This window comes from Plecotus auritus, assembly GCF_963455305.1.
Source record: "Plecotus auritus genome assembly, chromosome: 11".
Lineage (NCBI taxonomy): Eukaryota > Metazoa > Chordata > Mammalia > Chiroptera > Vespertilionidae > Plecotus > Plecotus auritus.
Genome location: NC_137777.1, coordinates 8118143 through 8141657, shown reverse-complemented (window position 1 = coordinate 8141657; position 23515 = coordinate 8118143). Strand labels below are relative to the sequence as shown.

General features: G+C 42.2%; 1 protein-coding gene across 4 annotated transcripts in view; it reads left to right on the top strand.

Annotated features, from left to right (window-relative positions):
* The window catches only part of RUNX1T1 (RUNX1 partner transcriptional co-repressor 1), a 170900-nt gene that overhangs the window by 78513 nt on the left and 68872 nt on the right, over positions 1 to 23515 (top strand). The window contains exon 1 of one of the 4 annotated variants that reach the window (XM_080646173.1): positions 22428 to 22493. The exons of the other annotated variants lie outside the window; for them this stretch is intronic. The gene's annotated coding sequence lies outside the window, so the exon portion shown is untranslated. Of the gene's footprint in view, positions 1 to 22427; positions 22494 to 23515 lie in introns of those variants that run through there. 4 annotated transcript variants of the gene reach the window in all.

The window sequence follows — 23515 nt, the reverse complement described above, 5'->3', positions numbered from 1 at the left end:
GATAAGATTAAGTAGGGACACAAGGAGGAAGGAATAAGAAAGAACCCACAATTTTGACATAACATAGTCATTTGCTCAGTGTTTTCTGTCTAACGCACATGCTGACTCCGAAACAGCTCAGGGCAGTGAAATAAGAAAGAGGACACGGTCTTCCTCTGAGAAAGCTGTGCTGCATCCTGAGCAGAAGCTTACCTTTTCCTTTGTGTGTGAGCGTCCCAGTCAGGCTCATTCTGAGCGTGGCAGTAAGTAATAGCTGCCCTTTATTAGTGCTTGATTGTGTCCCAGGCTTTGTGTAAGTGCTCACATCCTTATTTTCTCACTTAATCCTCAAAAATCACCTTCTGAGCCCCGGCTGGCTTGGCTCAGTGGTAGCGTGTCGGCCTGCGGACTGAAGGGTCCTGGGATCGATTCCCGTCAAGGGCACATGCCCGGGTTGCAGGCTTGATCCCCAGTAGGGGGCATGCAGGAGGCAGCTGATCAGTGATTCTCTCATCATTGATGTTTCTATCTCTCTCTCCCTCTCCCTTCCTCTCTGACATCAATAAAAAAATGTTTTTTAAAAAATCGCCTCCTGAAGCAGTGGTTAGGTTACCCATATCTAAAGGGGAAGAAATGAAGGTTCAGAGATCGAGGAATTTGCCCAGGCTAGGAGCTGGACCAAGGATTCCATTCAAGCTCTTCTGATCTCCAATCCCATACTCTTAGCTACCTGTCTGTTCTCTTCCGAATATCGTCATCATGTCAAAGGGAGCGGGCACTTTACCTTTCTATAAAACCTTGGACTTTTTATAGTTGAAAGAAACCTTAAAGAACCACAGCTTGCCAAAACCGGTTTGGCTCAGTGGATAGAGCGTCAGCCTGCGGACTGAAGGGTCCCAGGTTCGATTCCGGTCAAGGGCATGTGGCTTGGTTGCGGGCACATCCCCAGTGGGAGGTGTGCAGGAGGCAGCTGATCGATGTTTCTCTCTCATCGATGTTTCTGACTATCTATCACTCTTCCTTCCTCTCTGTAAAAAATCAATAAAATATATTAAAAAAAAAAAAAAAAAAGAACCACAGCTTCATTTTACAGAAAACAACAACATTAGGCGCAAATGAAAAAGCCTTCCATTCAGCCAGCCAGTCAGCCAGCAAATATTTACTGAGTATTTACTATGTGCCAAGTAGCAAATAAGCCAAACCTGGCCCAGGCCTTCATAGATCCCTGGTGGCCTTTATGTATTTGGTGGTGGATTATTCACGGAGGATGTGAGGAGTGTAGTATAATAGTTAAATCAGGAGCCTGGGCCCTGAAATCAAATTTCTTGGCTTTTACTCTTGTTCACTAGCTGTGCAACAATGAGCAAATTGTTTAATTTTTTTTAAGACTCAGTTTTTTTTTCTCACCTGTAGAATGGTAATATTTTTTAAAAAAACATTTTTATTGATTTTTACAGAGGAAGGGAGAGGGATAGAGAGATGGAAACATCCATGAGAGAGGAAGTCATTGATTGGCTGCCTCCTGCACGGCCACCATCAGGGATTGAGCCCACAACCAGGGCATGTGCCTTGACTGGGAATCGAACTGGCGACCTCTTGGTTCCTGGGTTGATGCTCAACTACTGAGCCACACCAGCCAGGCTAAAATGATAATATGAATAACATCCATAGCATTGGCTTATACAGATTAAATGAGTCCACACACATAAAGCATTTAGCCATGTACTTGGCACTTTGTAAACACTCAGTAACTATAGCTGCTATTAAGATATTTCAACAACATTAGTAATAGTAGTGGTATTTCACCCTAGCAAGGAAGACGCACACATGCAAAGATGTTTACAGTAAGGTGAGTATTGTGTTATGATAAGGGAAGGGAGGAACAGAGGGCTTTGGGTGTACAGGATAGAGCCAGACTTCCCAACTCCCAGTTGGCTCAGAGCAGGATCTAATGTAGCATTGCTGTTTTCTTTCTCACCCTCTTTGCTTTTCTTTTTTTAACTTGGTAGCTTTCTTTAATTTGTTGCCCTAAATTGTAGTGTGTTTGACTGAAGTTTTCCAGCCAATATTTATTCAGAATCAACTATGTACTAAGCACTGTTCAGAATTCAGGTGTTGAATAATCAATCAACAGAACATATCCTCTCCACATCCTTTCCAACTGGTATTTGTTGTCTTATTGATAACTAGAGGCCCGGTGCATGAAATTCAGCCCAGCCTGCACCCTCTCCAATCTGGGACCCCTTGAGGGATGTCCAACTGCCCGTTTAGGCCTGATCCCAGTGGGATCAGGGCAAAATGGGCAGTTGGACATCCCTCTCACAATCCAGGACTGCTGGCTCTGAACCGCTTGACTGCCTGCCTGCCTGATTGCCCTTAACTGCTTCTGCCTGCCAGCCTGATCACCCCCTAACCACTCCCCTGCCAGCCCGATTGCCCCTAACTGCCCTCCCCTGCAGGCCTGGTCCCCCCCAACTGCCCTCCCCTGCAGGCCTGGTTGCCCCTAATTGCCCTCCCCTGACAGCCCGGTCACTCCTAACTGCCCTCCCCTGCAGGCCTGGTCCCCCCCCAACTGCCCTCCCCTGCAGGCCTGGTTGCCCCTAATTGCCCTCCCCTGCCAGCCCGGTCACCCCTAACTGCCCTCCCCTGCTGGCCTGGTCACCTCCAACTGCCCTCTCCTGCAGGCCTGGTTGCCCCCAACTGCCCTCCCCTGCATGCCTGGTCCCGCCCAACTGCCTTCTCCTGCAGGCCTGGTCGCTCCCAACTGCCCTCCCTTGCAGGCCTGGTCCCCCCCAACTGCCCTCCCCTGCAGGCTTGATCGCCCCCAACTGCCCTCCTTTTCAGGCCTGGTCCCTCCCAACTGCCTTCCCCTGCTGGCCTGATAGCCCACAACTGCCCTCCGCTGCTGGCCATCTTGTGGTGGCCATCTTGTGTCCACATGGGGGCGGCCTTCTTGTGTGTTGGAGTGATGGTCAATTTGCATATTACCTCTTTATTATATAGGATTGCCAGGCTAACAGGTATGAGGTGGTAGCTCACTGGGTTTTTTTATTTTATTTTATTGTGTTTCCCTTCTAGCAAGTTGAGCATCTTTTCCTATATCTGTCTTCTTGACTTCTTGGAAAAGTGTCTATTTAGGTCCTTGGCCCACTTTTTACTAGGATTGTTTGCTTTTTGGTGTTGTGTTGTATGAGTTCTTTATATAATTTGGATATTAGTCACTTATCAGAGGTATTATTTCCAAGTGTCCTCTCCCATTTGGTTGGTTGCCTTTTTGTTCAGTTAATGTTTGTTTTTGTTTTTGCTGTGCGGAAGCTTTCTAGTTTGATTCAGTACCATTTATTTTTGCTTTTACTTCCCTTGTCTTTGGGTCCAAGTTTATGAAATCCTCTCTAAGAACAAGGTCCATAAATTTAGTACCTATGTTTTCCTCTATGTATTTCATTGTTTCAGGTCTTATATTTAAGTCTTTAATTCGTTTTGAGTTCATTTTCATGTCTGATGTCTTTCCAATTTATTGAAGAGGCTTTCCTTTCTCCATTGTATGTTTTTGGCTCCTTTGTTGAAAATTAGTTGCCCATACACATGTGGGTTTATTTCTCAGTTCTGGTCCATTGGTCTGTGTGTCTGCTTTTCTGTCAATACCATACTGTTTTGATTATTGTAGCTTTGAAGTCAGGGAGTGTGATAGCTCCGGCTTTATTCTCTTTTCCCTCAGGATTGCTTTGGCTATTAGGGATCTTCTGTGGTTCCATACCAATTTGATGATATATATATATATTTTTTGGTTCTATTTCTTTGAAAAATGCCATTGGGATTTTGTTTGGGACTATATTAAATCTGTGCTTTAGGTAGTATGGCCATTTTAACTATGTTGATTCTTCCAGTCTATGAACATGGAATATTTTTTCATTTCTTTGTGTTTTCTTCAATTTTTTTTGAACAATTTGTAATTTTTGGTGTGTAGGTCTTTCACGTCCTTTGTGAAGTTTATTCCTAGATATCTTATTCTTTTTGTTGCAATTGGAAATGGAATTGTTTTGTTTATTCTCTGATATTTCATTGTTAGTATATTGGAAGGCAATAGGTTTTTGTACATTGATTTGGCATTCTGCAACTGTACTGTATTTGTTTATTGTTTCTAATAGTTTTTTTTGGTGTAGTCTTTAGACTTTTCTTATATAAAGTCATGTCATCTGCAAAAAGTGACAGTTTTACTTATTCATTCCCAACTTAGATGCCTTTAATTCTTTCTCTTCTCTGATTGCTTTGGCTAAAACTTCCAGTACTGTGTCAAATAACAGTGGTGAGAGTGGACATGCTTGTCTTATTCTTGATTTTATAGGAAACACTTCCAGTTTTCACCATTGAGTATGGTATTAGTTGAGGATTTGTCATAAATGGCCTTTATTATGTTGAGGTACTTACTTTCTATTCCATTTATTGATTGTTTAATCATATATGGATATTGTATCTTATATGCTTTTTCTGCATCTATCGATATAGTCATGATTTTTATTTATTTTGTTAATGTGTCCTAGCACATTGATTTATTTGCATTTGTTGGACCATTTTGCCACCTCTGGAGTGAACCCCACTTGATTGTGATGTAATACTTTAAAATGTGTTGTTTTATTTGCTAGTATTTTCTTTAGGATTTTCCCATGTATATTCAGGAGAGATATTGGTCTGTAATGTGTGTGTGTGTGTGTGTGTGTGTGTGTGTGTGTGTGTGTGTTGTTCTCGCCAGGTGGTGGTATCAGAGTAATGTTGTTCTCCTAAAATGAGTTAGGGAGGTTGCCTCTTCTTCAATTTTTTTGGAAGAGCTTGAGAAGGATTCGTATTAAATCTTTGAATGGTAGAATTCACTAGCGAAGTCATCCAATCCTGGACTTTTATTTTTTGTGAGGTTTTTAATGACTGTTTCAATCTCTTTACTCCTGATTAGCCTATTGATGTTTTTCAAGTTTTCATGATTCAGTGTAGGCAGGTTATATATTTCTAAGAACTTGTCCCTTTCTTCTAGGTTATTGAATGAAGTGGCATACAGCCTTCCATAGTGTTCTTGTATAGTCCTTTGTCTATACTATTTCTGTGGTGTCTGGTGTTACTTCTTTTTTTATTTCTGATTTTGTTTATTTGAGAGCTCTCTCTCTCTCTCTCTCTCTCTCTCTCTCTCTCTCTCTAGCCAGAGGTTTGTGAAAACTTTTTTGCCGTTTAGGAAAACAGCTGTTTATTCATTATTTTTCCCCCTATTTCTTCTCTTCTCTGTTTTGTTTAATTCTGCTCTAATTTTATTATATCCTTCCCTCTACTGACTTTGGGCTTTGTTTGTTCTTCTTTTTCTAGTTCTTTAAGGTGAAATGTTAGGTTATTTATTTGAGATTTTTCTTGTTTATCGAGGTGGGCTTGTAAATGCTATATGCTTCTTTGTTATTACCACTTTTGCTACATCCACAATTTTTTGATATGTTGAATTGTTATTCTCACTCATCTCTATGCATCTTTTTATCTCTTCTTTTATTTCTTCTTTGACCTAGTCATTGTCCAGTTGCATGTTGTTTAAACTCCACATATTTGTGGTTTTCCCAGCTTTGTTTTTGCAGTTAATTTCTATTTTCAACGTGTGTGGTCAGATAATATGCTTGGTATGATCTGAATCTTCTTAAACATTTTTGAGACCGGTTTTGTGACCTAACATATGGTCTATCCATAAGAATGTCCCATGTTCTCTAGAGAAAAATGTTTGTTCTGCTCTTAAAGGGTTGAAAAGCTCTTTAAATATCGATTATGCCCATTTAGGCTTCTGTGCCATTTAGGACTGATATTTTCTATTTGGATGGTCTACCCATTGCTGTCAATGGGTTATATAAGTCCTCTAAGAGAATAGTACTTTTGTCAGTTTCTTCTGTTATTAATTACTTTATATAATTTGTGCTCCTGGGTTGGGTGCATATTTATAAGTAAGTGTTATCTTCTTGATATGTGCTGTCCCCTTCATCATTATAAAGTATCTGTCATTGTTTCTTGATACATTTTGTGTCTTGAGATCCATTTTGTTCGATATAAGAATGGCTAGACCTGGCCCGGCTGGGTGGCTCAGTGGGTTGGAGCATTGGCCATGCACCGTAAGAGTGCAGATTCGATTCCCACTTAGCGCACATAACTAGGTTGTCGGTTTGGTCTCTGGTTGGGGCGCATGCAGGATGCAACCAGTCCCTGTTTCCCTCTCACATTGATGTCTCTCTCTACCTCCCTCCCCTTTCTCCTCTCTCTAAAACCAATAAAAAGACATATCCTCTGGTGAGGATTAAAAAAGAACGGCTGCACCTGCTGTCTCTGGATGCCGTTTGCTTGGAGTATCGCCTTCCACCCCCTCCCTTGGAGTCTATGTTTGTCTTTGCAGCTGAGATGGGTTTTGTGAAGGCAGCAGATATTTGGGTTTCGTTTTTTAAACCATCTTTGTGTGGTGAGCAGGGCGTCCTTTGTTGGATTATAGCTGCCCAACCTGTGACTTGGAGGGAAGAGACGTGGAGGTTTCCTCCTGCTGCCGCCACGCTGCTGCTGTCACTCCCTTCGATGACTTTCTTGCCTCGCGTTGTCTGGGCCCTACCAGGCTGGAGGTCCGCAGGCTCATTAATGTGGGAATTCTTCATTTTCTCTGTCCTGTTACGCTTTTCTTCTTTGCTTTCTTACACCACACATCTAACCGTGATTTCAGGATGAACTCAGGGTTATTCACCTCCCTTGGCGTTTCTGGCTCATGACACCTCCCTGTTTCTTTCCTGACTGATGTTATAAACAGTTCACATTTTATAGTTGCCCTGTGGAAAGTTAGAATCCCATCTTCTTTATTTGTTTCAACAGATCTTTTCAAGAACTTCTGTGCCAGACACTATGCTGGGGTTGGGATACAGCCATGCTCTGGGGTGGGAGCCCACTAAACTCCAAGGAGAAGGACGAGAGTTTCGAGTTTTCCAAATGTTGCGAAGAAAGCAAGCAAAGGGGTGGGAAAACCTGCTTTTCATTGGACAGTGAGGGAAGGCTTGCTGCTCTGAGGAGGTGACATTGATGTTCAAACAGACACAGAGAAAATGAGCTGACCACTTATAGAGGGGACAAGGAAAATAGTTATTTTTCCTAGTACTTATCAAATTCATAAATAGACACTCCATAGGTAGCTATATATATAAAACCCTAATATGCAAATAGACCAAAAGGCAGAACAACTGGTTGCTATGACATGCGCTGACCACCATGGGGTGTGTGCAGAACATGGCGGGCATCGGCAGCAGGCGGCAGAATGTGAAACATGGTGGGCGTCACTGGCCATGACTGGATGGTGGAGCAGGTGAGCAGGGTCACCAGACCAAGGCGGGGCGCTGTCATCAGGGCGAGCCTTTGGTGGTTGCTGAAAATTCTTTGCTCCCATGCTCACACCCACTGCCCGCTCACACCCACTGCCGGCGCCAGAGCCATTGCTCACACCCACTGCTGGCGCCGGCCTCGCTCGTACCGCTGCTGGCACCAGCCCCAATTGTTCTGCTCTATCAGCGGGTACAAATGGGGTTGGTGCTGTCAGCATGTTGGAGCGGCGGTGGCAGGAGTGGGGCAGCAGGAGCGGGGCAGCTGGCAGACGGGACTGGGGGCCATGGTGGGAGGGGCTGGGTGGGGGCGCAGAGGATGGGCCAAGACCCGCTCCTGTACCCACCACAGTCTCGCAGCCCACAGTTCCTTTCGAGGTTCATGAATTTGTGCACTGGGCCTCTAGTCTATAATAATAAAAGCATAATGTGCTAATTAGACTGGACAGCCTAACAACCTTCCAGACGTCCTTCCAGATGACCTTCTGCCGCGGCTGCAAGGGCCAAGCCCCTTGTGTGAATTTCATGCATCAGGCCTCTAGTTAGATTATATCTGTGAGTAGGTAACTGCCTGGAACTATTGTCTTTTCCACTGATACTTCCTTGTTTCCTGAAGGCCCTATATTAGACCTATACCAGATTATTCTTCAAGTTAAGGTAGAGAGGGACTATGTTTGTTTGTTAAAGGGATAGTACCTGGAGGGGCAGCTTTAATTGACACCTAGTAATGTATTCAGAGTGGGGCAGAAGGGAATATATAAGAATATATTTCCTTCATCATTGGGTGGTGTTTCTCTGTGCATTTCCTATACCTTTCTCCTTCCCTCAACTCAGATAATTCTGAATCATTAGCCCATGAGGAAAAGTGTGTGTGTGTGTGTGTGTGTGTGTGTGTGTGTGTAGCCACCATTATTAGTCACCATCTTTATATGAATTATTTTAAATTATTACTGAAACTTTAGTCCAGAAGTAGACTTTTGGGACAGATCTGAAGCTTCTGACCTTGGGACTAGGTGGGTGTCAAAATTTAATCTTAAGCTATGAGACAGGATAAGGGTTCCAGATTTCTTGGGGGTGAGAGGAATAGAGGGAGGCCCACTGAAGATACATTTCTCTCTCTCTCTCTCTCTTTCTCTCTCCAAGTGTATATATATATACACTTTTTTTTTTATGAAGTTCACCTTTTTTTTTCTTTTATCTTTTTATTTCAGAGATGAAGGGAGAGAGAGAGATAGAAACATCAATGATGAGAGAGAATTATTGATCAGCTGTCTCCTGCATACCCCCTACTGGGGATCGAGCCCACAAACCGGGCATGTGCCCTGACCAGGAATTGAACCGTGACCTCCTGGTTGACCTCCTGGTTCATAGGTTGACGCTCAGCCACTGAGGCACATCGGCTGGGCCTGACTTCATAATTTTGCATATAGTCAGCTCAAGTAGACAGAAAATATTATCTACCAGGACAAAATCTAGTGTTTTCTTGCAAGTCTAAGTCTGTAAAAGTACTAGTAAGTTATTGTTTTTCAGAGAAAGAAGATTTAGATAAGAATATGAGAAATGGTTTATAAGGCTTCAGTCACTTTCTTGAGGTATTCTGGTCAGTACTTTTGAGAAGGGAAAGGCACTTAAATATGATCCCCAATACAGTCAAACCTCGATTCTCAATTGTCTCCCATCTCAAACAATTCGCTTCTCAGCCTGACAACCCTTTCATGATGATAGCTATACGATTGGTCACAAGTCTCTCAAGTGACAAACAAAGGAGAGAATGTGTGAGTGTGAGTCAGTTTATCACTGTTAAAATCTCAGGATATTGTACTGTGAATATTTTTGTGTTTTTTTTTTTGTTTTGTTTTGTTTTGTTTTGCTTTTGTTGCTGCTTATTATTATTAAACTAGACTCCCGATGCACGAATATTCATGCAGAATGGGCCTTCCTTACCCCGGCTGCCGGCACAGCCTTTGCTCTGGCCCGGAGCCACCTTTCTGCCTTCCCACGCTGCCCAGAGGCCCTGAGTAGCAGGGACAGTGTGAAACGCCTGCGTCGTCGCCGCTGGGCGCCTGTGTATGCAAATTAACCAACCAGCTTTGTTGGGTTAATTTGCATACTCACTCCTGATTGGCTGGTGGGTGTCACGAAGGTATGGTCAATTTGCATCTTTCTCTTTTATTAGTGTAGATTTTCATTTTTATTGTATATTTCCTTTCCTTTTTGTTAAATATACATTTCATGTCCTTTTTGTTTTTAAAGTGTTTATTTATAGATTAGACAGTACATCAGACATGTATTATATATGAAAAGATTAAAACAGAATCATTTGGGGGTCTGGAACAGATTAATCCAGTTTACATTGTTTCTAATGGGAAAAAAATGATTCAGTTTTTGAACAGCCTTCTGGAACGAATTAAATTCGAGAAACAAGGTTCCCACTTTTGTTTTTTTTTAAATATATTTTATTGATTTCTTACAGAGAGGAAGGGAGAGGGATAGAGAGCTAGAAACATCGACGAGAGAGAAACATTGATCAGCTGCCTCCTGCACACCCCCCACTGGGGATGTGCCCGCAACCAAGGTACATGCCCTTGACCTGAATCGAACCTGGGACCCTTGAGTCCGCAGGCCGACGCTCTATCCACTGAGCCAAACCGGTTAGGGCCCCACTTTTTTTTTTTTAACTCATACTCAAGGAATGTAGACATTTACCATCATAGTGGACTTCTATGGTAGTGTTTTCCATGTTCCTAAAATTCCACCGCTTTGCTTTTTAAGGAAGTAGTAGTAGTGATATTGTAAGGATGGTTTTGGATATATCCTAATCCTAAGTTATTGTTAGTAACAAGTTAATGTTGTGGTGAACCTTGATGGAGCACAGTTTTGTTTGTATTTAGACATTTATTACTTTTGTGGTTAATTTATTTGACAAATAGCTTCAAGAAGTTTCTGTTTTTGGAAATGATCTTAGCTCTCTAGCAAGCAACATTTTTGTTTGTACATGGGGTGCTCTTTGGAGTTTTCCATCCATATTTGGTTTGATTTTCTCCCCATTATAATTCTTCATACGCTCAAAGAAGACATCTCAAGTGCTATATGAAATATAAGTGATTCTTAGTAAATGGATGATCATTGCATTGATATTTCTATTGGGATTGCATTATATCTAATGATTATAGTATACTAGAGGCCCAATGCATGAAATTCGTGCAAGGGGCTTGGCCCTCGCAGCCCCAGTCAGCCCTTGCCGCAGCCCCGGCTTCATCTGGAAGACCATCCAGACGGTCGTCCAGATGGTCGTTCTGCTATTCAGTCTAATTAGCATATTAGCTCTTTATTATATAGGACTAGAGGCCCGGTGCACGAAATTTGTGCATGGGGGGTTGTCCCTCAGCCCAGCCTGCACCCTCTCCAATCTGGGACCCCTCCAGGGATGTCTGACTGCCTGTTTAGGCCTGATCCCGGTAGGATTGGCCCTAAACAGGCAGTCGGACATCCCTCTCACAAACCAGGACTGCTGGCTCCCAACTGCTCGCCTGCCTGCCTTCCTGATTGCCCCTAACCGCTTCTACTTGCCAGCCTGATCACCCCCTAACCACTCCCCTGCCAGCCTGATTGATGCCTAACTGCTCCCCTGCCAGCCTGGTCACCCCTAACTGTCCTCCCCTGCAGGCCTGGTCCCCCCCCCCCAACTGCTCTCCCCTGCAGGCCTGGGTTCCCCCCAACTGCTCTTCCCTGCAGGCCTGGTCGCCCCCAACTTCCCTCTTCTGCTGGCCTTATCACCCCTAACTGCCCTCCCCTGCAGGCTTGATCACCCCCAACTGCCCTCCCCTGCTGGCCTGATCGCCCACAACTGCCCTCCCCTGCTGGCATCTTGTGGTGGCCATCTCGTGTCCACAATGGGGGCAGCCGTCTTGTGTGTTGGAGTGACAGTCAATTTGCATATTACTCTTTTATTAGATAGGACAGAGGCCTGGTGCACGGGTGGGGGCCGGCTGGTTTGCCCTGAAGGGTGTCCCAGATCAGGGTGGGGGTTCCCTTGGGGCATGGGGTGGCCTGGGCAAGGGGCCTGTGGTGATTTGCAGGCCAGCCATGCCTCCTGGCGACCCAAGCGGAGGCCCTGGTATCTGGGATTTATTTATATTCTACAATTGAAACTTTGTAGCCTTGAGCAGAGGCCTGGGCTGGCCACGGTGTGCAGGAAGCTTGGCTTCCTCCATTGCCAGGGAAACCCAAGCCTCCTGTTCGCTCCGTGGCCGCAGCCATCTTGGTTGGGTTAATTTGCATACTTGCTCCTGATTGGCTGGTGTGCATGGCTTGTGGGTAGAGCAGAGGTATGGTCAATTTGCATATTACTCTTTCATTAGATAGGATTATGCTTTGATTGGTTGAACGGATGACCAGATAACCAGACACTTAGCATAGTAGACTTTTATTATATAAGATAGTAAGTGGGAGTAGAATGGACATCTTGATAATTGAATAAAAAATGGGTTATTAATGCAACAAACTTTTATGATCTACTATGTGTAAGAATCATGTTTAAACACCAGAGATAGAGAGTTAAAAATTATCCTTATAATAAAGAGCTAATGTGCTAATTTAGACTGAACAGCAGAACGACTGGGCGAAGCTGGGCTGCGAGAGCCAGCCAAGGCTGCGAGGGGCTGCGAGGGCTGAGCCTCTTGCACGAATTTTGTGCATCGGGCCTCTAGTATTATCATAAAATGTCTACCAGGCTGTTAGATGAAAAATCTTATTTTAATGAAAAAATACTAGTGAGGTTAAACTTTCAAAACATTAGCTAAATTTTTTTTTCCAAAATGAATTCTTTCTGCTGTGTTTTTTCTTTGCATCTTTGTTGTGATTTTTTTAAAAATAGGCAAGATATTGAGATTACTTTATGAATTTAAAATTTGTGGTTATTGGTGGGCAAGAGTGGCCAACAGTCTGAATTAGACAATATTTTAAATTTTCTTTATTTTATACATCCTATTTTCAGTTCTAAACATGGAGAGGTTTGGTATCATGATTTTTTCCTCCATCACCATTTATCCCCCCAATACCCTCTTTCACCTCCATCCTCTTTCCCCTTACCACCCCCCCCCCGCAATCCCCACACTGTTGTCTATGTCCATGAGTTTTCCCTCCTTTTTGCTCAATCCCTCTACCTCCCCAAAACCCCTCTCACCAGAGCTGTCTGCCTATTCTCTCAGAAATGAATGTCTCTGTTTTGCTTGTTAGTTAAGGTTGTTCTATAAATTCCACATATGAATGAAATCACATGGTACTGGTCTTTCTCTGACTGGCTTATTTCACTTAGCTAATTTTCTCCAGGTCCATCCATGCTTTCACAAAAGGTAACATTTTCTTCCTTTTAAGGCTGCATAGTATTCCATTGTGTAAAGGTACCATAGTTGTTTTAGCCACTCATCTACTGATGGACACTTGGGCTTCTTCCAAATCTTGGTTAGCCTATATGATAAAAGCCCAGGACCATAACGGCATAACAACTGGAACGGCCGCTTGACTGGAACAAGTCTCTATGAGGTGCATTGACCACCTCTCGGTCCCTCCCCACTGGCCCACAGGCTCCGATCGCAGCATGGTGAACAGGGAACCACGGGGAACTGGGTGGGTGGCGGTGGGACAGGAATGGGGACTGGTGAGCGGGCGGAAGATGGCCCTGATTGCAGGCTAGGCCTAGGGACCCTACCTGTGCACAATTTCGTGTGCTAGGCCTCTAGTTGTAAATAACACTGCAGTGAGCATAGGGGTGCATATGTTCTTTTGTGTTTGTTGATATAAATTCCCAGAAGTGGGGTTACTGGGTCAAAGGTAGTTCCATTTTTAATTTTTTGAGGTAACTCCATACTGCTTCCCACAGTGACTGCACAAATCTGCATTCCCACCGGCAGTGCATGAGGGCTCCCTTTTCTCCATTCTCTCCAGCACTTACTGTTTGTTGATTTATTCATGATTGCCATTCTGACTGGTGTGAGGTGATATCTCATTATGAGTGTGTGCTTTTAGCACTTATCCAGTATGCCTTATTCAATCCTTTGTCCCACTCTAGTTAATAACCATAGAATCACTAATATGTCCCTAGTTGTTTTACAGAAACTAGCTTTGCTTTCTTCCTTGCTTACTTTCTTCATATATTCATTATTCATTCATTCATTCATTCAACAAATCTTTATCAATTGCCTGCTATTTCAGGTACTCTTCTAAACGCTGTGGAAGCTGGAGTTAACAAAACAGGTGGAAATTTCTGCTTTCATGAAGCTGACATTGTGTTTGGGGGACATTAAAAAACAAGGTAAATGTGTCAAGTACTAGCTGCGAAGTGCTGTAGAAGAAGGGAAGGGAAATTCCTAATGTGGTTCCTATACAGAAATGACCAAAACATTTTTCTTAGGTGTTTGTTTTTTTTTCTAGAAATAGTAATAGGTCAGTATGGGTTCACCTCGTTCTTTTGGGCCTAAGTCTTAACCCGAATCTGGGCTCTTTCAGAGCATGAAGCCGTGCTTCAGACTGTCATGTCTGATGGAGTACCTGCTGCTGACCTAGCTGCTGACTGGCTTGTTCTAGGACTGAGCCCTGGCCTTGTTCTCATTAGTGTAGTTAGATGTTTACTAATTACCTAGTCGGAACATATCTTATCCTCCCGGCTTCCTCAGAACTCAGACTTCACTTATCTTAATCACTGAGTTTCAAACTTTTATTTTTCCTACTTGTTAACCATCAAATGAAATGGTATGCAGAGGCCCACTCTATACAAGTGAAAGACCTAACTGGGAATGGAAGGGATTTAGAATGAGGCCAAAGGCATTTCCCTCTCTCATCCCACCCTTTCAGACTCCTGCCATGGAGCCATTATTTCTAACACTAGGGGCCACTCAGCCTGGCCTGCGGCGATCGGGCCGAAACCAGCTCTCCGACATCCCTTGAGGGGTCCCTGATTGTGAGAGGGCACAGGTCAGGCCGAGAGACCCCACCTGTGCATGATCAGGGACAGGAGGGACTGTGGGAGGACTCCAGGGTATGTCTGGCCCGTCTCACCCAGTCCCAATCGGCCAGACCCCAGCAGCAAGCTAACGTACCTGTCAGAGCATCTGCCCCCTGGTGGTCAGTGCACGTCATAGTGACTGGTCCATCGGTCGGACACTTAGCATATTAGGCTTTTATTATATAGGATAGCATTTCAGAGACATTGTTCATATGTGGCATTGTCCTTTTGCAGACAGCATGCCATGGCTCTTGAGCAGTTGAATGTGACTGGTATGACTGAACCACATTTTATATTTTATTTAACTTTAATTAACATGTGACTAATACAGTAGTATTGGAAGGTGCAGTTCTATTATAATGCTAACTCTAGATTTAACATTCACTTAATGTCTTTATGTCAGTTTTCCAGATCATGTATAAAATAACATTAGTTTCAGATAATAAACGCTGAGAAGGCCTGGAATAAGTTGTAGCTTGTAACCTTGGACAAATTATCCAACCCCTCAGAGCCTCAATTCCTTTATATAAGATGGGAAAGTTATAAGTACCTTTCACAGTGAGTTTAAAGTGAGATAAAGCATGCAGAGTGTTTGATACTTTGCCTACAGTGCCTAATGCTTGATTTTAGGTGATTTATCCTAACAAGTTTTTGTGTAGTTTTTGCTTGTAAAAATAAAACATGCTCACTGCAGAACATTTACATAAAAGAGAAAAATAACAAGAAGTAATTAAGAAAATAATGTATAATCTTCCCATCTATAGACAAGCAAGAGAAAAACTTTATGTGGACAAAATTGTGTGTTTTTGGTTCATCATATACTTTTCTGTATTGATACTATTATTGTAAAAAACACTACATGGTGCTTTTGGAGACTAGGTCATATGTGTGTAGGTTGCCTTATAAAGTCTTTTTTCCCCTAATATAAAAGATCTTAGGATATAAAGTGTGATTATTGAAAGGCATTTAAAAACTGGTGAATTCAGTAACTTACTAGTGTTTTTTTCTAGATTCATCTTTGGATACTTAATGTTTTCAGAATATAGAAATTCTTTTTAGGATAATGTAAAAAGATACGTGGGTGAATTTATCTTTAGTTAAATGTCATATCTCTTGAAAGTTCTAGGTCTCAAAGTTCCGACTATGGGGATGACTTATGGCATTATAGTAATGTATATTAATCTAAAATACTAAATGTATTGAGCATCTCCTATGTGTCAGGCACTGTGAAAAGTACTGAGAATATAAAAACACATAAGATGTTATCACTGTCCTTAAGTAGATTATGATCTAGTGGGAGGGACTGACTTGGTTCTAAATACAAGGTGATCAGTACTATAAAGGGGATCTAGACAGTGTAATAGGGGAATGTGGGACAGTTTGGGCCAGCTGGGGATGGAAAGATGATCAGCAGAGGGTTTCTGTGACACATGAATGGAGTTTTAAAGGAATAATGGACTTAACCAGGTGGAGGGTGAAGAGTATTCTGTGAAAAGGATGCAATGTGATGGCAGCCTAAGAGAGACCCATAGTAGTGCAGTGTGAAGCTCTGTGATGGAGATAGCATTGGATGGGAGAAATGAATATGGTTTGTTAGGAAGAGCCAGATGGGTCACAAAAGTCTTTCTATGCCCTATTAAGGCACCCGGACTTTACGCTTAGCATTATGATAGGTCTTTGAAGATTATTAAGAGGAGAGGGGCAAGATCTCTGATCACCTTTGAGATATGTAGTCACATGATTGGATGTCATTTGGAGATGGATAGAGACGAATAGTACGGGGGCAGGGAGTCATTTAATGGGTTTGTTGGTTAGGCCAGGTGAGAGATGAGGGATGATTAGCGTTTGAATTCAGGCTGTTGAAATGCATAGCCTTCTGGATGTCTGAGTCTAGAACTTGAAAGGGTGTTACAGGCTATATTTGTAGGTAAAGTTAACCACATTATGGCCATGGTGTGACCATCACAGCACAAATGAAGTCACTAAGAAAAAGGTATAAAATGAAAATGTAAAGAAGAACTATGAAATAACTTGGGGAGAAATAGTTATCAGAAGTTATCATAGAGGTGAAGACAGGTGAGCCAATAAGAGAGATTGAGGAGGAGAAGCCAGAAAGGCCTGAGAAAAATGAGGAGAGTGTTTGAATGACGGGAATTCTGGGTACAATAATGTTTTAAGAAGGAGGAAGTGGTGAACAGTGTCAGATGCTACAAAGATACCAGATAAAGCATACAAGTACTTTTGGATGAATAATGAAGAGATAATTAAGAAGAATTTTAATTAGAGTTAGGATACCTTGATGCTACTATATTCCAGGGTTATTTTAGTTTGGATTCTTTGGTCTCAAGTGAAAAGTCAACTCCAACTAGGTTTCAGGTAAAGGAAGGGTTGGTTGACTAGGATCTGTAGATGGTTTGGGAGATGCAAATTGCAGGAATTTGAGTGATGCAGCTAGCCCGTAGGATCCAGTAAACTGAGGACCTTGACTTAACGCCATCAAGATCATCTCTTGCCATTTCTCTCTGCTTCTTTATGCCTTTTAGTGACATTCTTTTTCACTAAAGACTGCTTTCTAGATATGGAGGAGGACAATAAATAAATAGTGCAGTCTTCTACCTTTGGAGTGGGATTGTGGTGGGTTTTTTTTGTTGTTTTTTTTGTTTTTTGTTTTTTATCAATTCTGAGTATCAAAGTCTTAGGGAATGGCTGAAATCACCCGTCTTGGACTGGGGGTTGTGCCTGGGCCAGTTGCTAATATATTGGATGCAAAGTCATGAAAAAACATGGTGGCTCCCAAGATATTTATGAGACGAGAGTATGGCAGGTCCCATCATGGGGAGGGAAACTTTCTAGGCAGTTCCATGGGTCTCCACCACAAGTAGGTATAAGATGGAATAGGAAATGAGGACGCAGAGAAAGTGAGTGTAGACCACTCTTTCGGGAACCTGGGCTATGAAAGTGAATGTTTTGATGGTAACTGACAGGGACAGTTGGACCTTGGTATGCTTATTTTATAACTAAATCATTGGTGGAGATTCAGGAATGAGGATTGAGAACGTATTTGAAAACAAGGTATACATGCTAATTTTAATGTTTACGAAAAAATTTATATGCGGGTATATACTGTGGACTTAGACATTTATGTGAACGGGAAATCTGGTTAATAATTGCCAACTTCAAAAATTTTTTATCTGTGGTCACTTTATTGTCAGATATATGTTCTCTGCATGTAGTCTTCTTTGTGTTTGGGATGATTATACCTGGAGGAAAAAAACAGAGAATATTAGCTTTTGCAAAAGATTCTTGAGACCAAAAAGATGCTTAATTTTATATGTAAGAAGAATAAACTCCAGAGAAGTGAAGTGAAGGTACAGCATCAGAAGAAGAGGGAAATTTCCTCCTTGCGTTTAGAGAGCGAAGAAGTCTTTCCTGGAACCTCTTCCATAGACGCCCCTTCATGAGCCATTGTCCAGAAGCAGAGTACAACACCCAACTCTGAAACCTGTTGCTGACAAAAGAAATGTGATGACCTTGTTAATGTCAAACGAGGAGGGTCCGCCCCCAAGAACTGTGTACCTGAACAAAATCGGGGTTGTCCAGGAAGAGGAGAGAGGGCGGTTGAGTAGGAACTCAACCGTGTTAGTACATAAGTAAGCTAAAAAGCTTATATTTTATTCTGTGGACAATGAGATACTCCCAAAATCTTTTTTTTTTTAATATTTTATTGATTTTTTTACAGAGAGGAAGGGAGAGGAATAGAGAGTTAGAAACATCGATCATTTGCCTCCTGCACACTCCCTACTGGGGATGTGCCTGCAACCAAGGTACATGCCCTTGACCAGAATCGAACCTGGGACCCTTGAGACCGCAGGCTGACGCTCTGAGCCTCCACTAAGCCAAACCGGCCAGGGCCCAAAATCTTTTAAATCAAGGAACAGATAAAATCAGATTTATGTTTGAGAAGTAACAACCTTCATAAAATACCTATGATAAGACGTGAAGTAACAACAGGTCATTTTTACACCTTCCTAAAACTACATAATAAGTCACAGAGTAGAAATGAATTGAAGGTCTCCAGTATTTTTCCCTTATTACCCATATTTCATTCTCATTATATATTTATATGCTGCTGATAGTTGTGTGTTTGTCTTTTGCCATGAAATTAGGGTTGATATCTTCGAACTTTTACAGCAATGGATTTGGAAAAGTTAGGAATGTGACCATCCTGCTATGATTACAATGACTTTTAGATGCTTCCTGAGGAGGCATTTAAACAAATTGCCATCAAGGTGTCTACTATTATTACTGATTGGGTTATCTGAATGTATAATACACATGCATAACTGTTGTGAAATTTACTGTGGTAAATTTTATTTTTTTCTCCTTTTTTTTAAAGATATGTATTTTTTATTGATTTCAGAGAGGAAGTGAGAGGGAGAGAGAGATAGAAACATCAATGATGAGAGAAAATCACTGATCGGCTACCTCCTGCATGCCCCACACTGGGGACTGAGCCTACAACCTGGGCATGTGCCCTGATGGGGAATCAAACTGTGACCTCCTGGTTCATAGGTTGATGCTTAACCACTGAGCCACGCTGGCTAGGCTACTGTGTTAAATTTTAAAGGATAGTCAGAGGAAGCATGATGTGGTTGGTGCCTCGGGAAACGGGGGAAAGCTATAAAATGATGTGGTACTGAAGAATGCGTAAGATAGGACAGGTCCTTTTTTTTTTTTTTTCTTTGTCATTTTATTTTTTTAAATTTCTTTATTGATTACGGTGTTACATATGTGTCCTTATTCCCCCATTACCTCTCCCATCCCCCCTCCCTTCATGCCCTCACCCCCCTGTTTTCTGTGTCCATTGGTTAGGCTTATAAGGACAGGTCCTTTTTGATGAAAGAAACAACATCATGAAAAAGAAAGGCAGAAAGACCAGGGAATACCCAGGTGCATATAAATAGAGCATAGCGTCAGGGGAAAGACATTGGAAATAAAGCCGTGAATGGATCACAGAGAGGAAGACACAAGGGAAGGAAGCTCACACATGTTGGTGCCCAACATGTATGTTAGACACTGCACTAGTAGAGAGGGGTGTATTTCTATTCTTTTTTTTTTTCGTGTGTGTGTGTGTGTGTGTGTGTGTGTGTGTGTTTAATCCTTATCTGAGGACTAGCTTAGAGGATGAGAGAGAGAACAACATCAATCGGCTGCCTTCCGTAGCCTTGGGTACATGCCCTGACTGGGGGTTGAATCTGTAACCTGACTATATGTCCTAATCGGGAATCGAACCAGCAACCTTTGGGTGCACAGGATGATGCTCAGTCAACTGAGCCATTCGGCCAGGCTGTATTCCCATTCTTCTTACGAGGGTTTGAGGATCAGGATAACTACCTTGCCTGAGGCCTTACTACTCAACTAATTGTTGAGTCTACATTTGAAACCTAGAAATTCTCCTATTATGCCAAATATTCTCCCACTTTATAACTTGGCCATGTTTAAAATGTGAGCATTTCCCTTTTATTCTCAGGCATTGCTTTGTGAAGGGTTCTGAGCAGGAATGAACATTACCAGGGGTGCTCTCAGGGAAATAAGATGGCACCATTGTGGGGGCGGGCTGGCCTCCATCTGGTCTCCATTAGTCTCTTAGAACATCTCACACCCAAACATTGGAGTCGCTAAATGGCTGTATTGTCAGAACTATGTTTGCCGTATTTTCTGGAGAAATAAAAATGAAATCCTAAACCCAGTGTTTTTCTCCCCTAATTGTCTCTCTTTTCCACTTAGTAGTATTTTGGTTCAGCTTGGGATTAGTCCTCTTTGGTGCACACCTTCTAGCTTCCTTAGCTAACGCTTATTCCAACAGGACTAACTCTGGACCAGCTGACCAAGAAGTCCCTCAACCCATAACACCTCTGAGGCATAGATATCCTAATTGACATAATAAACTCTGATGGGCCGAAACCGGTTTGGCTCAGTGGATAGAGCGTTGGCCTGCGGACTGAAGGGTCCCGGGTTCGATTCCGGTCAAGGGCAAGTACCTTGGCTGCGGGCACATCCCCAGTGGGGGGTGTGCAGGAGGCAGCTGATCGATGTTTCTCTCTCATCGATGTTTCTAGCTTTCTATCCCTCTCCCTTCCTCTCTGTAAAAATATCAATAAAATATATTAAAAAAAAAAAAAACTCTGATGGAAAAAGATATACAATCTGTCAATACTGAACTTTCTGTCTTTTTACTCTAATCATCTCTTGAGTAGTATGTAAACAAGGGAAATGTAGACTGCCTATTCTTTATACTTTAAAAACATGTCTGGAAGTATTTGAACTCACTAAAAGTAAAATAAGTGTCAGGGTAGATTATGACATACCTTTTCCCTTTTACTTAAAAAAAAAAAAAAAAAAAGGGAGATGGAAAACATACCACTTCTAGAAGACCCTGACATTGAAATGGTATCCGTAATGTATTTATATATGCCACACTTTCTTCCATGCATCAGCCATCTTTAGTACATATGTGTTGGATAGATGCCATATGGGTTGAAATAACCACATGTGGAAAATCTTGTTTAGAAGCGGTGTGAATCATTAAGGTAAAAGTAAAGTCAGTTCTTTCTTTTGATTATACATACCTTGCCGATCTGATAGAAATTGTTTTTCTCTTATCATTTGGTAAAGAGATTAGCTTGAGGGAAAAAAGTTTGAAATTTCATGGGAAGAATATACTTAGTAGAAAAAAAAATCCTTCAATAAATGTCAGCATTCTCCTACAGCAACCAAAAATAGAAATTACGTACAAGAACAATATACTTACATGCACTTAAAAATTACATAAGAAGTATTACAACAATATTGGTTTTAGTATATCTTCTAATTTGAAATGGAGTGAAATGCTTCTGCGGTTAAATCAGCTTTTTTTACTGTTTGCTATAAAAATTACAAGCATATATATTTCAGAATGTTTTTTTAATTCAAAACAAATGCAGCAGAGCTCAGCATACTTGAAACACATTTTCTGAATTTGTTTTAAATCTTTGGACTCCAGAGAGTTGTGTGTGTGTGTAAGGGTTAGGCCTGACTGGTTATTTCACCGTCTATCTCCATCCTGGCTTGATTGCACCGAACAGCCCAGAATGAGTTCCACATGGTCCCACTTTGTCTAAGTTTGTAGGACCTCTGGGTTGAAACTCCATGTGATCAGCGTAAAGCTAACCGTCTCAGAACTTTGGCTCATGTCAAATGCTTAGAGCTCCACATATATTCCAGTTCGAGTGTACACGTTCCCATTAGAAGTTGTGGTGATTTGCTATGCCTTGCTTACTTGTTATTGTTCCTAAAATATGGATGGCATTCCAAGAATTTAAAATCATTTGCCTACCTTTGATGATGATGATGATGATCTTCTGGAGAGAGTTATGTTGCAAATATGGACCAAGACACATAATCAAAACGTTTTCAAATAAAAATTATGCTATTTCATTTTTTTTCCTAACCCTGGAGAGATGAATTCAGAATGACAAAGATTATCTAAAGTTGGGAAAGGAAACCCATTGTCATCTTTGTAGTTTATTTCTTTTTGTCTTAGTTTATTTGTCTTTGTCCTTATTAAAAAAAAATTAAAAATATGGGTTTAAGGTATGTTTTCAAGTGTAGGCATTGCTCAAAAATCAGGTCAACTGAAGTAAGGTGGGGTCTGTGTCCTCTAAGGCTCAGCTTTTAGCTCCGGAGGTAAACGAAGCTGTCCAGGGCACATTTCTCCCCCTTCAGGCTCTTTTCTCCCTGTTCTGGTCTTTTTTCTCTTTCTTCTCTTTCCCTTTCGCTACTTTACTTTTTCATTATTCCCGCTCCCCCACCCCCCTCCTCCTGCTCCTCCTTCCTCCGTCTGTGCCACGACGTGCTTCCCTTGTGTGTCTGGCCTGGCTTCTCTAACAGTTCAGCGTGAGTGTTAGCAGAATGAAAACCAGATGGACCAGCAGTTCCCACTGTTATCTCCCAGCTGACTCTGGCAGGCCCCCCTTATCCCTCCTTCCTTGGCATAACAGGAATAGTTGCCTTTATTTAGGGCGACTCGTATTTGCTGCTGTACCTCTTCCCTCAGCTGCAACATAAGCAGAAAGCTGTTTAGTCCCTTGTTGCTGAGGTTGGTTGAGGTGAGTAGACTGTGGAATGAATTTAACTAGTGCAGAAGTGGTTCCAAACCTGTCTAACTTCTGTGTTTTTCTAGAATAATTGTTTTACTGATACTTTTCTTGTTTGTTTGTTAATCCTTGTCCCAGGATGTTTTTCCATTGATTTTTTTTAGAGAGTAAAAGGGAGGGAGAGGAAGAGCGAAGGGGGGAGGGGAGAGAGAGAAGGAAGGAAGAGAGAAACATCCATGTGAGAGGGATACAGCAATTGGTTGCCTCCCGCATGTGCCCTGACTGGGGCCGGGTATGGAACCTGTAACCTAGGTACGTGCCCCCCTTTAACCTAACTGGGAATTGGACCCACAGCCCTCTGGGGGTGCGCAGGCCATCGCTCTAACCACTTAGCAACACTGGCTAGGGCTACTGATTCTGGTTTTTAAATAACGTGGAAAGGCAATATGAAGGCTATTTTTAGCAGTGAGAGAAAGGTGGAAATGCTCTCCATTGGTGTCTTTGCCATCACCTCACTCAGAGCACTCAGTCACTGCAGCGCCGTTCACCGGCACTCAACCAGAGGCCCTGATGCCACTAACCAGATGGATCCCTGGTCAGAGGGCTCTTCTGAGAATGATGATGATGATGGTCTTTCTCTTACTACACCGCCCCCAGCATGGCATTAACATCATCTCAGCGTTTAAATACTGTGTCCTCTGGCAACCCAAGTCTTAGGAATCTGCTGGGAGCAAAGGTGAGGTAGGGTTGGAAGGGGCAGGGCAGTAATTTGGGCTTTACATTTTCTTTTAATAATTGACTTTTCAGTTATTTTGAGTCATTAACTCTGTACCCATATGGTTATAATATTTTTAAAGACCCATGCTTTACCAATAGTCTGTGTTATTTTACTTTTCAAAAACTCAGAGTGCGAAATATCTGTATCTACGGCTGCAAAAGTCTCCTTAAACATGTTTGGTGTGTGTGTGTGTGTGTGTGTGTGTGTGTGTGTGAACATCTCTACATATGTTTGAGGAAAATTGGATCTAAAGAAA